Below are 12,709 nucleotides of genomic sequence, written 5' to 3' on the forward strand. Positions count from 1 at the left end.
TCACTCACATAATGGTTCAAGGGGTAGACGTGGATCAACCTGCAGACGACACTGATTCTGATGAAGCGCCTACACCACCAAAGCCTATGAAGCAAATGAAACCCAAGGCTTCAAAGCCCTCTTCAATACCAAAGGCTTCAAAGCCCTCATCTGCACCAAAGGTCTCACGGCGAAGCCTCTGGCCACCACACCTCCTGAAACGAGTGTGCAGTCTGAAGATCTCTCACGCATCTCCAAGTCTGCCAAGTTGAAAAAGCCCATGCAACCCACTGGTCAAGCACTGACCCCTGCTGCTGTTTTGAGAAACGAGAATGACGCTATTGATCTATCCAGCGACGGTGATCTAGGCGATGACGCTCTTGAGCAGTTGATCAAGAGCAAGCAAGATGCGGAAATCTTCAATGATCTTCCTCTCTTTGATGTGGAAATCTTAAACAAGTTTATTGATGAGTGGTTTGACAGCCTAGATGTCAGCTTTGATGATCTTCAGCTTCCCATTGGCCTCAGCGTCGCCTTCCACAGAGCCATTGCTCCTGAGCTGGCTCTAGCTCCGAAAATTGTTGAGCTGAAGCATAAGATCGATTATGAAAAGGCTCAGTTCAAGAAGCACATGGCCAAGCTCAATGTTGAAGACATTCAAAACTTCAAGGTCATATGCATGAGCTCAAGGAGGCATTCCACAAGAAACAAGAAGAAGCAAAAGGTTCTCCTGAGCGCATGAAGAATCTTGCTGCCAAATGTGTTCAAGGCTACAATGAAGCTGAAAAGCGCAAGGCCTTGGGGCGACCAGGCATCGACCCCAGAATGGCTGCCAAGAAGAAGAAGAAGCCAGCTGTGGCAGAACCAGAAGCATCAAGGCAGGAAGAACCTCGCATTGTCTTCCCAGCCAGTATGACAGGCTCGAAGCCTAAGGTCCCCACGGTGGCTTCAGAATTCAAGAAAACTAGAGCAGATGAAGCTGAAGCCAGAAAGCGCAAGACCAAAGCCACCACTGATGATGCTCCCCCAACCAAGAAAAGGAAAACAAAGAAGAGAGACCAGGCTGCTCCCACAGAGCCCCTTCTTGTCGAGCCAATTTCTGTTGCTCGTCCCGCGTCTGAACATCGAGAGCACCAGTTGATAGTTCATGAGCCTGCTTCCACAGAGGCTCCTGAAGCTGAAGACAATCCAGTTGTTGACCCCACCACAGCTGAAGACATTGGTCCTCACGACAATGTTGAAGATGATGAAGTCCTTCCTCAGATCGAGCACAATTTGGTATCATCGCCTGTGCTCACGCACAACGAGCTCATCAGCATTGGTCGTCCTCTGACGCCAACTGCTTAGGATGCATCGTGGGCTGATCACCCACAACAACAAGACACCCCAAGTTCTCTCCAACTACAAGTCACCTCATCAGTGCAAGATGAGAATGACTTTGAGGCCCAGCCAACTCCATCTCCACAGGCGTCGCCAGTGTTACGCAGGCTTCGCAAAGGACCAAGGCCCCAAGTCACTCTTCCGAGCGTTCCAGATGGAGAAGTGCCCCACCAATCTATTGCACGTCAAGTGTTTCCAGAAGCCACTCCAACTGTGAATGCCTCTGAGTCTGAAGCCAAAATGGCTGAAGATATTCCGGCTGCATCAGCCGATGAAGAAGAAGCACCATGTGATGAAGAAAGAGTTGCTACACCACCAACCATTCCTGAAGCTGTTCTCGAGGAGAACGTGTCCGACCCTCCAGCTCCTGAAGTGGAGGTTACCAATACTGAGGCGGCCACCAACATCAACACTGAAGCCAATGACGTTGTCATGGCTGAAGCTAATATGGCGCCTGGAGCTAACGTCACCACCACCAACAACACTGCTGACGACACTGATGTCATCATGCCTGAAGCCAATACTAAAGCACCTGAAGCCAATGTGGCCCCTGAAGCCAATGCAGCACCAGACGTCATCATTCCTCCTGAAGCTATTGTGCCAGTTGCAGCCCATGTCAACGAAAATGCCAATGCTCCTGTACCCCCTCCAAGACCTCATACTATTGAGCTGGCATTTGATCATGGCCAGCCTGTTATGGTCCGATGGCCCATTCTGGTTCCTCCACCTGCCATGGGTCCACAATTTGACTATCATGTCGAGCACAGGCCTCAAGTCCAGAAGCCCAAGCCAAGACTTCCAAGATTCCCAGGCACTGTAACCTCACCTGGGGTCTTCAATGTGAATGGCTTCATGGCACATAACACCTTCTTCAACAGCGCCAAGAACCCTTACTCCAAACCTCGCATTTCATCGGATCAGTTCTGGAGCTATCAGCAGCGCAGCTACTATTCATGCGTCTTATACAATCAAGGGCGCATATTTCCACATATGCGTCTCGACACTGAAGCTATAACTGCCCTGCCCTGTCTAGAAGAAGCGTTGGATTGCTTCAGAGACGTTGGACTCCTGCAGTTTGTCACAGACAAGGAACACTGGAATGAAGAGCTTTTGTTACAGTTCTATGCAACTCTTCACATTCGAGGCTACAACAAGGATGCAAAGACTTGGGTCCTTGAGTGGATGACATGCAATGTCCATCATGAAGCCAAAGCTCTTGATATCATTGAGCTCATAGGCCTGCCCACTCCTGGTGAATACTATGAACCAGACTATCAACAACACCAGAATGCTTTGGAGAGCATGTTTTAGAAGCCAGAACCCAACATGACCCAAATGTTGAGCATGATGAAGCCTTTGCCTCACGACGCTGACTACCCATCTGAATTCTTTGTTGAAGACCTAGAGTATCTGCCTCGCACCATTTACCATATCATCAGAAAAACTCTATGGCCTGTCAAAGGACATTCATCTGCAGCGAAGCTTGAAGGAGCAATGAAGACTTTGGTTTTCTATATCTTCAATGGCATCAGCTTCAATGCTCAAGACTTCTTCATCAGACAATTGGCTGCATCTGGCTCCGACATTTTTGGTTTGAAGTTCTATGCTCCATGGGTAATGCGTCTTATCAAGCTGCACTCCGCCTTCAACTATCAGCCGTCTGCGCACAATCATCTTGTATTCTTGCCAGAGGTTGATCTGTCTGTTGAAGCTATTTACCTAGAGCCTTCTAAGGATCCCATTTATCTTCACAATGTCGAACGTCAAAGCGTCACCCAGCCCATTGAAGGAGTTCAGGCAGTCTCTCGTGATTATCCCTTGGCTGGTAACACACGTGCCCCTAGCGCTCAAACTGACGCCACTAGAAGCACCATTTCCCAAAGGCCTCGAAAGCGATCTCGTGTTCTCAATGACCGAGAGCTTCTCGCCGTGCTACATCAGAAACATGATAAGCATCATGACTGGCTTAAGAGTCAGATGCAAAGCCTATTGGTGGACGTCAATCACATTCGCAATCTTGCCACCAAGAATGCCTTTGTTACACATGAAACCTGTCGGAGGCCTTGGAAGATTTTGACATTGCTTAGTGCTGAAGCTGATCTGCAAGACGATGGCTTCACAGAAAGATTCAAGTTTGACTCAACTCCTCCAAGGAATGCTCACTTGCGTCAGACTCCCTCACTTGAAGACTTTGACTATTCGTCCTCAGCTGTGACGGTGAATGCCAGAGTCATCGATGACCAAGATAATGCCACTTCATCTCCTCCAACTACTGCGAGTGTCGACACTGCACCGAGCTCTTCTGCACCATTGGACCTCAACGACGACCCTGCTGCCTCACCTACACCTCATGGGAACGAGTAGAAGCTCTATGTCTTCAAACCTTTTTGGTCATTACTGACAAAAGGGGGAGAAGCATACGAGTTGATAGTCTTCAAGCAGGTCCATATGGGTGGTCACTTTACTTTTTGCTACTTTTGCCAAGTGCTTACAACTCTCGCTTTTTGATACATTTGGTTCTTTGAGTTGTAACACTTAAACTCGATGGTCGTCTGCTACTTATTTGCTATTCTATGATGTGATGATAAATTCCGCATGTGCGATGATAACTTCCGCACTTAGGTCATTTTGCAGACGTCCATTTTTCATTATGCATGTCATTATCTTCGTAATATCAAATCATGCATGATGAATTGTCATCATAAGTTGAAGATGATCTCCACAAGTACAACCTGCCATGTGCATTTGCATTCCAAAAGAAAATTACTTATATGCACATCCTCAGGGGGAGCCTTTGCCACTTATGAAGACAATACCTTATCCTTTACAATTTCACATATTTATTCCCCGTTGAACAACTTCAACCAGTTTTTCATCAATCACCAAAAAGGGGGGAATTGTAAGTGCATCTAGTGCCACCCCTAGTTGGTTTTGGAGTGTTGACGACAAACCTGGTTGAGGGACTAATGTTTTTGTGAGAATTGCAGGATAACACAGGTAGAAGTCCCTCATTGATTAGGTTTTCCTACCAAAGATGAACCCTAAAAATGTATGAAGACATTGAAGTCAAAGGTGGTATGTGAAGACATTCACATTGAAGACTGTGACAAGAGAAGACATTGCATGTAGACTATGGAGCGCGAAGACTTAGTTGTTTCGTTGTTCTTTTTCTTCTTTGTTGAGTTATAGGAACCACCGTACTATTAAGTGGGGTCCAAGTGAACCAGTCAGAATGATTGAAGTGATGCTTAACCAAAATCCTATGTCTTCGAGCGAAGACAATGAGAGCAAATCTTATCCAGAGCTGGGTAAGTCAGCTTTGCTTGTAGCTCAAGTAAAGTTGTCGTGTGTGTTTGAAATCTGACTGTTGGAACACATGTTAGTTCCTTAGTGACCCAGGGTCATTTCGGACAAATCAGGTCAGGTTGCCTAGTGGCTATAAATAGCCCACCCCCTACACCATAAATTGGTTGGCTGCTCAGAGTTAGTGTACGGCTTTTGTCGTTTGAGAGCAACCCACCTCGAAGCCTTTGAGAGAGAATTCCTTGCGAGGACAAAGCCCTAAACACCCAGAGCCAAAGAGTGTTAGGCATCACTGAAGTCTTCCTATCTGTGTGATCTGAAGACTTATTACACTTGAGGACTGTGAATCCTCCAGCCGGTTAAGCGTCGCGTTCTGAGCATCCAAGAGTCATTGTGGATCGCCGGTGAACGAAGTCTGTGAAGGTTTGGAAGTCTACCTTGAAGACTTACCAGAGTGATTGGGCGAGGACTGGGTGTCCTTAGGTCAAGGGGAATAAGGTGAAGACGCGGTCTTCTGAGTTAAATCTCAGCCTCCCTAACCAGACTTACAGTTGTCACAGCAACTGGAACTAGTCCAACAAATCATTGTCTTCAACGAGCCACTGGTTCCATCCTTCCCATCTCCTTATTTGCAGATTGGTCCTTGTGAAGTCATTGCCTATTTGCACTATCTATTTGTCTTCACTGTGTGACTGCTTGTTCTGATTGGCTTCATACTATCTTCCATCCTGATCTATACTGCCTAGCTGCTATTAGACTTGGTGCTTTCATTTCATTGAATAATTGACTATGGCTTGCTTAGTGTAGTCCACCTTCCGCTGCATGGCTATAGGTTTATTTCTATCGTTTGTCTTCGAAACTTCCATGTTTTAAGACTTTCATAAAAATCACCTATCCACCCCCTCTAGTCAATCACTAGCACTTTCAGGGTGGATAGACCCCGCCACGGAGGTCGCACTCTCATCGGCGATCGAGCCGAGTATCAACCTTACCCTTCACGGGAGACGTGATGCCGAACTACCGGATTCTTCCCCGGCCACGGACTCCGAACCGCCTGCACCCATGCCTATCAAATCCGACCGGGCGCTGATCATGGAATTTACCTCCGCGGATATTTTTCAGCACTCGCCCTTCGGCGACATACTGAACTCATTAAGGTCTCTCTCCTTGTCAGGAGAGTCCTGGCCGAACTATGTTCGGCAGGATTGGGATGCGGATGACGAAGAAATTCGCCGCCCACCCACCACACACTTAGTAGCCACTGTAGACGATTTGACTGACATGCTCGACTTCGACTCCGAAGACATCAACGGCATGGACGACGATGCAGGAGGCGAACAAGAACCACTGCCCACAGGGCACTGGACAGCCACCTCCTCATATGACATATATATGGTGGACACACCCAAAGAAGGCAATGGCGACGGGACAACGGAGGATGACCCCTCCAAGAAGCAACCCAAGCGCCGACGTCAGCGGCGCCGCTCTAAGTCTCGCCAAAGCAAAAGCGGTGACACCGACACATGAGATAATAGCACTCCGGACAGTGCCGAAGACGACAACAATCCCCTCTAGCAAGATTTAGGGCAGGAGGATGGAGAAGCCAGCCCTCCCGAGAGAGCGATAGATGGAGAGGCGGAGGATGATAATTACATGCCTCCCTCCGAAGACGAGGCAAGCCTCGACGATGACGAATTCGTCATGCCTGAGGATCCCGTCGAACAAGAGCGCTTCAAGCGCCGGCTTCTAGCCACGACAAATAGCCTTAAGAAAAAGCAACAACAACTACAAGCCGATCAAGATTTGCTAGCTGACAGATGGACTGAAGTCCTTGCGGCCGAGGAATATAAACTCGAACGCCCCTCCAAGAGGTACCCAAAGCGCAGGTTGCTACCCCGACTGGAGGAGGAAGCACCAAAACCTACATCTCCAGCGTATGACGCGGCTGATCGGCCACCTCATGGCCACGACAAAGAGGCATTCCAGCCAAAAGTTCAGCCCGCACCCCGACGCCACTCAAATAAAAATGTCAAGACATGGGGAAATACGCCAGACCTGCGAGACGTATTGGAGGACAAAGCAAAACACGCAAGATCGATCTACGGATCACGAGGGCGCACCACTATGTGAGACGATAACCATCACGCCGGATACAGTAAAAGTAAGTTCGGTTGGGCCGAACACAGCGAACACGACTCATTTGAGCTACGTCGCGATATAGCCCAGTACAGAGGCGCCGCACACCCCCTATGCTTCACAGACGAAGTAATGGATCATCAAATCCCAGAGGGTTTCAAACCCGTAAATATAGAATCATACGACGGCACAACAGATCATGCGGTATGGATCGAGGACTTCCTCCTGCACATCCACATGGCCCGCGGTGACGATCTACACGCCATCAAATACCTCCCACTTAAACTCAAAGGACCAGCTCGGGATTGGCTCAACAGCCTGCCAGTAGAATCCATTGGCTGTTGGGAAGATCTGGAAGCTGCATTCCTTGACAACTTCCAGGGCACTTATGTGCGCCCACCAGATGCCAATGACTTAAGCCACATAATTCAGCAGCCAGAGGAATCGGCCAGGCAATTCTAGACACAGTTCCCAACAAAAAAAAATCAAATCATCGACTGTCCAGATGCAGAGGCCCTAGAAGCTTTTAAGCACAACATCCGCGACGAGTGGCTCGCCCGGCACCTTGGCCAGGAAAAGCCGAAATCTATGGCAGCCCTCACGACAATCATGACCCACTTTTGCGCGGGAGAAGACAGCTGGCTGGCTCGCAGCAATAACATATCAAAGAACCATGGTACTTTGGATACCAAGGATGGCAATGGCAGGTCATGTCGCAACAAACACAAGCGCCACATTAATAGCGACAATACCGAGGATACGGGTCAAGTCAATGCCGTATTCAAAGGCTCTAAACCCGGTCAACGGAAAAAGCCATTCAAAAGAAGCACTCCGGGCCCAACTAGTTTGGACCGTATACTCGACCGCTCGTGTCAAATACACGGCACCCCCGACAAGCCAGCCAACCACACCAACAGGGATTGTTGGGTGTTCAAGCAGGCCGGCAAGTTAAATGCCGAAAACAAAGATAAGGGGTCACATAGCGATGCCGAGGAGGAGCCCCGGCAGCCGAACACCGAAGGACAGAAGAGGTTCCCCCCACAAGTGCGGACGGTGAACATGGTATACGCAACCCACATCCCCAAGAGGGAGCGAAAGCATGCGCTAAGGGACGTATATGCGTTGGAGCCAGTCGCCCCAAAGTTCAACCCATGGTCCTCTTGTCTGATCACCTTCGATCACAGGGACCACCCCACTAGTATCCGTCATGGTAGATTCGCCGCACTGGTCCTAGACCCAATCATTGACGGATTTCACCTCACTCTAGTTCTTATGGATGGCGGCAGCAGCCTGAACCTGCTTTATCAGGACACAATGCGCAAAATGGGTATAGACCCCTCAAGTATCAAACCCACAAAAACGACCTTCAAAGGCGTCATACCAGGTGTAGAGGCCCATTGCACAGGCTCAGTCACACTGGAAGTGGTCTTCGGATCCCCGAATAACTTCCGAAGCGAGGAGTTAATCTTCGATATAGTCATGTTCCGCAGTGGCTATCATGCACTGCTCGGGCGAACCGCATTCGCAAGATTCAACGCAGTACCACACTATGCATATCTCAAGCTCAAGATGCCAGGATCTCGGGGGGTCATCACAGTCAATGGAAACATAGAGCGCTCTCTCCATACGGAAGAGCACACTGCGGCCCTCGTAGCAAAAGCGCAATGCAGCCTCTTAAGGCAATCCACCTGTTCGGCGATTCAAGACCCGGACACCTTCAAGCGCGCCCGGAGTAATCGGCAACAAGACCGCCTGGCATGTTCCGAGCTCGCATAGCAATGCGCCCCCCACCCCAGTACCAGCCAAATGGCGAAATCCGTGCCACGCGTACATAATTACGCATTAAAAATACCATGGGCACAGGTGGGAGGGGGGTACGACTACGGCATGCCCCAAGACGTGGCTCAACCGCACTAGGGGCTTCCCACTTTGTTATTTTTCTCTCTTTTAGGACTTTAATCTCTGGAAACCCCATCCGGCAGCACGGTTGCCAGACACACGATGCAACAACCAAGGAGGCAGAAAGCTACGTCGCACCACGGAACTCCGAGGTGGTCTCTGACAACGAGTGAAATACCTGCTTTAAATACCATTCCTCAGCTTGCCCTTGGAGGGGACATGTCAAATAGTCCTACTTTTTGCTTATCGCACTACTTGTAGCATTCTGCTTTAACGCACCTTTTTGAATAAACAATGCATAGCGCTAGACTATTATCACATTCTCTATTCTTCTTTATATATATATGTATGTATGTATGTTCATTCATGACATCCAGCACCCGTACAGTCTGGTACGGCCAATATGCTAGGGGCTTAAGCATACCCCATAATACGGCGTGAGAAGTCCGAACACTTTCGACAGTGCGGCCTCGAACTTATAGCATTATATGCATCAGCTCTGAATCATGTCTTGGGTCAATAGTTCGGTTTGCCTGGCTCCCATGTTTTGGTACCTTAAGTTCCGCTATATCGGCTAAGGTAGCACTGGGAGAACTACTGCGATTGTGCCCCGGTTCAGCTGGGCTAAGCACCTCAGTAGAGAAAGCTAAAACTGACTGTCATGATAAGGCGAGAGCTGGTCGTTGTTCGAGAGGTTTCGAGTCCCTAAAGACTTATGTCGCTTAGAGCGAGGAGTCGGCTTTGTCCAGCATAAGGCGTTTATAGCGCCCCGAATTCGGCCTTCCGAATACTAGGGGCTTCGCCAAAATTTAAAATTGAAGAATTCTATGGCTAAGTGAGAGTGATAAAGCATTATAGTCCGGTTGCCTTGTTCGTTGTGCTGAGCACCTCCCTCGAAGGACCCAACAATGGGAAAAAGAGTGCTCAGGTTTATCCCGAACACCCTAGCACTCGTGGCATGGGGGCAGAAGCGAACGACTGGCCATCTCTCAGATTTCATAAACAGCCGCACAGAGGGTAATATTTGAAATTCAAACAAGCGTTGCATAGCGCATATGAACAAGTTTTCATAATACAGGATCACACGAGCAAGTTCATTAAAAAATTACATCTTTTGCACACTCGTCCGTCACAGGACGGGCACCCTTCAGGACACCCTCATAATACATTTCGGGGTGGCGATGCTCCTTGCCCTACGGCGGCCCCTCCTTCACCAGCTTCTCAGCGTCCATCTTGTCCCAGTGCACCTTCGCACGGGCAAAGGCCCGGCGTGCACCCTCGATGCAGACGGACCGCTTTATGGCCTCCAGCCGTGGGCAGGCATCCATAAGCTGCCTCACCAGGCCGAAGTAGCTATCGGGAAGGGAGCCGCCAGGCCACATCTGGACTATAAGGCCCCTCATGGCCTATTCGGCCTCCTTGTGCAGCTCGACCAGTTGCTTCAGCTGGTCGCTCATAGGCATCGGGTGTTCGGTCCCAGTATACTGAGACCAGAACAGCTTCTCCGTCGAGCTTCCTTCCTCGGCCTGGTAAAACTTCGCGGCATCTGACACGCTGCGCGGAAAATCTGCGAATGCTCCTGGAGAGGTCCGGACTCGGGTAAGTAACAAGTAATTTACTTTCACATGCTTGCTTTGCATATTGAATGCCTTACACGCCGCTATCTTCCTCATCGCCTCAATCTCCTGGAGGGCCTTTTAGGCTTCAGCCTTGGCATTCTTTGCGCTCTCGAGGGCCGCGACAAGCTCAGACTGTCGTGTCTTCGAGTCAAGCTCCAAAGCCTTGTTCTTCGTCACGAGAGCCTAGAGCTCTTGCTGCACCTCGCCCACCCGTGCCTCTTGCTTTTCCCACTCGGTGCGCTCCTTGGCCGCTTTGTCTTCGGTCTCAGACAGCGCTTGCTTTAGGGTCGCCACTTCGGTTGTGGCCCCTGGCACATTCATGATGATCCTGTCATTTTACAACCACATTTTCTTTTATATATATATATAGACAAGGTATTACTTACCTTTGCTCTCCTCGAGCTGCCTCTTGGCAAGGCCGAGCTCTTTCTCGGACCCCTCGAGGTCCTGCTTTAGTGCGGCGACCTCCTCAGTCAGTGCGGCAGAGGTCAGCAGCGAAGCCTGCATACGCATACAGACATACTTATATTAGACTCCTGCATATATTATTTGATCCTCTATTCGGATTTTCTTTGTGAACACCAAACAAAGCATCAGGGGCTACTGTCTATGCGGTAATATTTTCCTATATTTTAAATACTTACCTCAAAGCCTGTTAGAAGGCTGGCACAGGCTTCAGTCAGTCCGCTCTTGGCGGACTGAACCTTCTTGATCACCGCACTCATAATAGTGCGGTGCTCTTCATCGATGGAAGCGCCGCGAAGCGCTCCCAACAGGTTATCCGGTGCCTCTAGATGGACAGAGGTCACCGGCATGGGCGTCTTGCCCCTTTTGGAAGGGGGGCGCCTGCCCGAGTCCGGAACCACTGGAGGTTCCGGCGCGGTGTTTGGCTGAGAGCCGAACTTGGAGCCCCCGGGAGCCTTGCTCCCTTTGCTCCTGGAGTCCGGAAGGTCGCCTTGAGGCGCCTCCGGTACTGTCTCCCCCCGGCTCGGTGCCTCCTGAGACAGTACCTCGGCATTGTTCGTAGGGCAAGGAGAGGTGGCGGTTGGAAGTGTATCACTATTCATGTCCGACGAGTCCAAGGAACCATCCGACGATGATACATCGATACGGGCTTGGGGCGGACTGCATAATCATATTCGACGTTAGGAGAAGCAGTGCGGCAAAGGTATGCTATGAGTTATTCTGGTATCCGAAATTTTACGACTTCGCCAGAGGCTTGGCCCTGAGCAGCCACTCGTCTTCGCCATCGGCGGCGGTGGTGGAACAGTCCGGAAGGAGAGTCCTTCCCTTCTTGGACCCTTCGGCCTCCCCGGTTGGGGCGGCCTTCCTCTTCTATTCTCCCCCGGCTGGAGGGGGAGAGTCTTCGTCTTCCTTCTCCTCGTTTTCTTGGGAGGAGTGCATCTTGGAGGTATCGGATGATGAGTCCGATACCACCTGGCAACGGGAACTCTTTCGGGTTCCCTTGGCCTTGTTCTTGGTCTTATCCGGCACCTCATAAGGAGCCAGAGTCCGCATCTCCGTCAGGAGAGCATCCGCAGGGTTTTCGGGCAGAGGGGCCGGACAGTTGATCTGCTCCGATGTCTCCACCCAGTCCTGTCAAAGGCATGGGAGCTCAGACCCCGCACATGATTAAGCTATGGGAAAGAAACACCCTATCAGATGTACAGAACTTACCGGATTCGCAGAACGCTTCGCGCTTAGCCCGCGGTCCTCGGTAAGAGAAGGAGGGACCTCGGCGCCCTTGAACACCACCCTCTAGACGTCTTTATGTGTCGTGTCGAAGAGCTCACTTAGAGTCTGGTGCCGGGCCGGGTCGAACTCCCATAAGTTGAAATCCCGTTGTTGACACGGGAGGATCCGGCGGAAGAGCATGACCTGGACTATGTTGACAAGCTTAAGTTTCTTGCTTATCATGTTCCGGATACACTTCTGGAGTCCGTCCAGCTCCACCAATGAACCCCAGGACAGGCCCTTCTCCTTCCAGGAAGTGAGCTGCGTGGGGATTCCGGATTGGAACTCGGGGGCCGCCACCCAGTTGGTGTCGCGCGGCTCGGTGATGTAGAACCACCCCGATTGCCACCCCTTTATGGTCTCCACGAAGGAACCCTCGAGCCATATAACGTTGGGCATTTTGCCCACCATGGCTCCGCCGCATTCCGCTTGTTGGCCGCCCACCACCTTCGGCTTGATATTGAAGGTCTTCAGCCACAGGCCGAAGTGGGGCCGGATGCGAAGGAAAGCCTCGCACACGACGATGAATGCCGAGATGTTGAGGATGAAATTCGGGGCCAGATCATCAAAGTCCAGCCCATAATAGAACATGAGGCCATGGACGAATGGATGGAGGGGAAACCCCAGTCCACGGACGAAGTAGGGGAGGAAAACCACCC

Source organism: Triticum dicoccoides, chromosome 2A (genome assembly GCF_002162155.2).
Source record: "Triticum dicoccoides isolate Atlit2015 ecotype Zavitan chromosome 2A, WEW_v2.0, whole genome shotgun sequence".
NCBI lineage: Eukaryota > Viridiplantae > Streptophyta > Magnoliopsida > Poales > Poaceae > Triticum > Triticum dicoccoides.